The following is a 6049-nucleotide window of genomic DNA, read 5'->3' as shown; positions in this document are numbered from 1 at the left end:
ATTATTACTGTTGTCTTATCTTGTATCATGCTCTATAAACGTTTTAACGGCTTCATAACTGCCTCCCAATCCGGTACAGTGGGTATTCGCGGAAACGAAAACCGGACACCCTTCATTGAAATTATTGCAACAAAGCTAACATCCTTAAACATACACTCCATGACCCTTGTACCGAAAAGTCGAAGGGAAAGGGGGCGAGTCTTACCTCTGATCTCTATATCATCTACAGGAACGCTTCCTCAACAGCACGTCAAGAAACCCGAGAGACAGAGCGCGGCCCCTGGAGACCGCGCGCGTGCACTTCCGGTTGGGCAGAGAGCTGGAAAAATAGCAACGGCGAAGCAGAGCACAGCTGGGGAAGGAGGAGGCCAAAGCGAGTCGCTGTGCAGAGGAATGGCCGACATTTGATCGTAGAAGGTGAGACGAGACTTTATTTTTAAGTCCGCATTATGTCGGTTTTGTCGTCAGCTTAGTTTTATTTGACACGGTTATACCGGGTGCTTTTAAATACATGTCGCTAACCGGCTAACTTGTTAGCATTCCGTGACAGCTTTGGTGCGACCTAGCCTGGCAGCAAATGTACTAAAGAGGAGTTCGCCTGCGACGCTGGGCACAGTACCGTCAACTACCTGGCTAAACTGTCATAAACTGACCTTACCGTTTCACAGCGGTCTACGGCAGTTTAATGTAGACTGTGTGTTTATTTTCGCTTCAGATGCAGTCAGTGTTAGCTGCCAACCTCCACATTCCTGATTCCCCTCAGTCACAAGCAAGTGGGCCACTTTCCCACCCTCCTGTTTGTTTTTAGACAAGCAAAACTTTTGATCACAACTGCAGACGTGATGCAGAAATGCCTTGGGGTAACTTACTGCATAAAAACGTATACATATCGAAACTGTAACGCATTGGCTTTCTTGGAAACTAGTCAGCTGCATACAGCTTTTAAAAATAATTTAAACTGGTTTATGTCAAGAATGATGTGTATTGTGTCAGTTCATTAGATTTTAAAACAACCATAGTGTCAATTGAATTGTTACTTATTTATTTGACACCGTGGTAATGATTCATTTGAAGTTAAAGTGAAACTGAATTGTCTTAGTAAATGACACAATGTATTCTGTTTATTGCAAGTTCTTGTTCTGGATGAATGGTGTTTTTTTCAAGGTAGTTTAATGTTAAATGTATAGTTATTTCCAAATGGAAAGCAAAGATTTACATACTGTGACAGTTTTCTGAAAAATAAAGGTTCCAAATAGTTTTTTTCACAGTAATGTCATAAAAGAACCATATTTGAGTTCCTCAAAAACCTTTACGTGAACAGCTTTTAAGATTTTTTTTATGAATATTAATTTGAAGAACATTTTAATAATTTTTATGACCTTTTGTTCCGTTAAAGGACTTGATGGATGTTAAAGGTATCTAGAAATGAAACGTCCCCAATAAAAACCTTTATTTTTTTAATGTATGTAATCAGAGCCGTGTCATTGGCATAGCAACCCTCACTTCTCTTTTACTTTCTTTTCCATTTTTTCTTTTTGTTTGTCGTTCAAGGACTGTAAATGACAAGTCTTTCACCTACAGGAATGTGTCAATCATCTGTATAGTTTCACTTTTATATGTTATTTGTGTGCCATAATTCCTTTTTCCTCTTGCTTTTTGTGTTTAAAGTCTGTTGCGTTAGTTTCCCGTACAGTACTCAGCATTTTGGTTTATTTAAACAAAATAGATTTATTAAACAGATATATTTATTAAAATAATATTTGAGTCACCAAGCATATTTAGAAATTGAAAGATAATGCAATTTAAATTCAAGCAAATTATTGCAAAAAAAGAAAAAGAAAATTCCAACCTGCAAAATTTAATTTTATTTAAACTTGAATTTTATTTATTTATTTTTTAATTGTATTTAATATTTTTCTATAACTTATAAATTTAGGTGTACTAGTTTTTGTTCTGTTATTGTAAGTTATTTTGTTAGATGAGCTCCAGATTTGACTTCAGTATACTGACTAATCTAATGTATATGCACAAATATAATATTGTATAGCTTCCTATTAAAAATAAAAATTGAAAAGATAGATTTGTATGGGATTAGTTATTGGCTTATAAGAGTTGGCATAAAACCATAAGCCACACAATCAAAATGTAACAGAGTGTTGAAGATATAATTGTTTAGTTAACCTCAACTGATGGTTTACGTTAGAATAATTTGATTTTTGTTGATACGAGAAATAGATTCACTTTTCTTTATCATTTCACATTTACATTTTTTACTGTGTTAGTGATATTTCTGATCTATGTGGTCTAAAATGTTTTCCTTTTGTTATTTGTCTGTTCATTTGGATAAAAAAATGGCAGCTAAATGTTGAACTGGTTAAATTGACACCACCGTTTGGAAGAATAATTGATTTTAAAAGATACGTTATAGACTGTTTTGAGGGATGTAAACAAAAACCTTGGTCCCAACGTATTTCCTGTTTTACATTTTTCATTTCTATAGCTTCAAGAATCCAAAAAGAGCCACATATTGATAAATAATGTTATGAGATCTGTTTTAACATTTAAGTTATGATTGAATCGCCTCTTGTTTCAGGTATGAAATGGATTGATAACAACAGGAAATGTTCATGGGCCAATGACATGACCACATTAAAATGGTCTAAGCCTTTAAGATATTATGTTGTCAATCAATGTTGATAGACCTGCCTTACGTCAGCTCATCTCCACCAATCATTGAACTGCACTTCGCAAATTGATGCAAATGATTGCCTGAAACTGTGGTCTTCAATCCGTACAATTCAAGTCAACCTTTTTGAGAATAAAAAATAAATAATAATACAAATAATTACAAGCTGTGGTTCTGATGATGCATTGAAGTATTATTAAAGCAGTTATAATTTTAGGCAAGAAACTGAATGTTATTTGGAACATTTATTATCTTTTAATCAAAAGCCCCTGCAAACTTTCCTGAGCATGCTCACTATAATCTGGATTATTGTATCAGCGGCAGCAGCCATATTTAGTTTTTTAAAGTGCAGGTATCTGGTCAATTGAGATCTGAATCGCCAAGGACCAGTTTCAGCTAAACTTCTATTATGTTCTTTTTATGTTCTATAAATGTTCTATTAGAGGAAAAAGTCATATACATCTTGGGTTGCCTTGCCACGAGGGCAATAAATTAACAGCAAATAGTTTTTTGACTTATAATAAATAATCATTTGAATTATAATTTTTTAAAAAAATTTTGTGTTACTGTAATACCTCTGGAACCAGGGTGCTAGGGCTGCATGAAATTGGAAAATAAAACTGACATTGCAATATTTAGTTTTTGTGCGATATATATTGTGATTTATGAATAGAATTTCACAATATGACTAATAACTCTATTTGAAAAAAATTCATACTTTTATATATATTTACATTTACATTTAGTCATTTAGCAGACGCTTTTATCCAAAGCGACTTACAAATGAGGACATGGAAGCAATTCACACAACTATAAGAGCAGCAGTGAACAAGTGCTATAGACAAGTTTCAGGTGTGTAAAGTCTAAGAAGCAAAGCATTAGTAAAAAATTTTTTTTTTTAATTTTTTTTATTATTATTATTATTATTATTATTATTATTTATTTTTTATTTTTTAAGACAGAGAGAGAGAGAGAGAGAGAGAGGGCACAGTTAGTGGTATAGCCAGAGAGGCAGTTGCAGATTAGGAAGGAAAGTGGAGACTAAACAGTTGCGTTTTTAGTCGTTTCTTGAAGACAGCAAGTGACTCTGCTGTTCTGATGTAGTTAGGGAGTTCATTCCACCAACTGGGCAGATTGAATGTGAGAGTTCGGGAAAGTGATTTTCTTTTTTTATAGATAGTGATGATTTTGATGTGTTATTTTTAAAATATTTTATTAAGCATAAATGAATAAAAACAAAAATACAAATGGAATAAAAAGTGCTTTATGGTTTTCTGGAGGGTCTAAGAGTATTGAGAAAAGAAATGAAAAGTTCAAATGTAAAATAACACTAAAACCTTTCATAAAACTATTTAGCAACATCCATTCTTGTCTCAGGACAAATTTGAAAAACTTCTGCGATCTACTTCAAATGTTGACTACTATAGTCTTCATTGTATAAATAGTTAAATGCAATTATTCTTTGTTAAAGCTACACATATTATCATGCCCAAATGGTTTAAATTCGCTTGAAATCTTGCATAGTCTCAGGGCTGTGCGATTTGGGGAAGATATCTAATTGCGATTATTTAAAAAAAAATATATATATATATATATATATTCTTTCTTGACCGATATTGCGCTTTTGATTTACTATTTAATTTTTTAGTCAATCTTTTACTCAATAATCTTTAAGTCGTGGCAACAATTCTTTGCTAGCTCTTAAAAATTACCTGTTTGTTCGATGTCTGGGACTTTGAAACCAAAATATTTCCATATTACAAATGCTGTTTTTTCATACAGAGAACATTGATATCATTTATTCCTTAATTGATACAACTTCCTGTCCACCATCTTGAATTAGTTTAAGATCTGTTGCTTTGAACTCTACATATATCGTTATATCCATAAATTTCCACCAAATTTGCTGCCTAAAAGTTATAGAATTTTCCAGTTGCTCTGTAGCTTGTTGCGTGCTTGTTTATGATGTGGCCGCTGGGCTGCTTGGTCCCGATAATAGCTGCTTGCAGCTATATTTTTGTTTATATTTAGCAAATGGTACCCTTCACAAATCATTTTAAGAATTGCGAGTTAACATCCTTTAATTCTGACTTTTTCTTCTCATAATTGAATATCATGTAGAATCTTTAAAAATCTTCTCTTTTTAGAATCACAATTTCTATTACATAATTACAGCAAAAGAATTGTAACTTTTCTCTTAATATTCAGTAAATATCTCTAATCGTAACTTTTTTCTTAAAATTGCAACTTTGCATCTTGCAATATCAAGGTAATATCTCAAAGTTCAGATGTGTTTTCTCTGAAGTGCACCTGTTTTGCAATTTCTTTAGCTTACAAATTGTAGCTTCTCAAAATTGTAAGTTTATAATTCACAATTGCAGCTGAACTCTAATTTTTTTCAAACGTTTTCGTTATTATCTCATAATTTCATGTAACTTTTTCTCATAATTGCAAGTTTACTTTTTTGAATTTTGAGTTAGTAATTTGCTGTTCGACGGGCAACACGGTGGCTCAGTGGTTAGCACTGTCAATCGATATGAAGTTGGTGGTTCATTCCGCAGTGTTGACCCCTGATGAATAAAGGGACTAAGCCCCAAAAAAAAAAAAAAAATGAATGAATGAAAGATAATGCAATTTGGATTTAGAATCTTTTTTTCAGAATTACGACTTTTGTTTTTGAGTCAGTGTCTCATAATGCTCACTTTTTTTTTTTAATTGCAACTTTGTGTCTTACAATTTCCAGGTAAAATCTTATATTTCTGACGTTTTTCTTACAGTCTATACTTTGCTTCTCTCAAAATTAAATTAATATTTCAAAGCTGAGATATTTTTCTCAGAATTGCAACTGCAACTCTCAGAATTGCAAGTTTGTAACTCATAATTACGAGTGAACACCTCTCAATACTTTTTTTCTCTAAGAATTGTCATTATTGCAAGTTTTTATGTCACAATTGTAAAAAAATTGTAAACAAAGCACATATTTGTTTTTCATAATTATTAATTTTCTCTTGATTTTGAGAAATCGTGACTGTATCTCAAAATTGTAAACTCAAAATTGTAATCTCAAAATTGTGAGTTAATTTCTCTGAATTTTAAGTTAGTAATGCAAATCTGATTCAGTATCTGACAACTGGAAGCAAACATTTCACAAACCACATATTTGTTTTTCAGAATTATGACTTTGAGTCTGTATTTCATAGTTCTGAAATTTTTATTTTTCAAATTTTTACTTTGCATTTTGCAATTCCCAAATATTCTCCATTTCTGACTTTTCTTATAGCTTCAATTGTATCTTACAATGACAAGTTAATATCTCACAGTTAAGACGTTTTCATTTTTTTTCTCAAAGATATGACTGTATCC

At 32.2% G+C, this 6049-nt stretch overlaps 1 protein-coding gene across 1 annotated transcript in view; it reads left to right on the top strand.

The window, feature by feature from the left end:
• The first annotated feature begins 393 nt into the window (after positions 1–393).
• The window catches only part of zbtb34 (zinc finger and BTB domain containing 34), a 42653-nt gene continuing 36997 nt past the window's right edge, over positions 394–6049 (top strand). Inside the window, exon 1 of the mRNA XM_056463273.1 lies at positions 394–417. The gene's annotated coding sequence lies outside the window, so the exon portion shown is untranslated. The remainder of the gene's footprint in view (positions 418–6049) is intronic.

This window comes from Danio aesculapii, chromosome 8 (assembly GCF_903798145.1).
Source record: "Danio aesculapii chromosome 8, fDanAes4.1, whole genome shotgun sequence".
NCBI classification, from domain to species: domain Eukaryota; kingdom Metazoa; phylum Chordata; class Actinopteri; order Cypriniformes; family Danionidae; genus Danio; species Danio aesculapii.
Note: the sequence above shows the minus strand (reverse complement) of the source record. Positions and strands in the feature narration are given on the sequence as shown.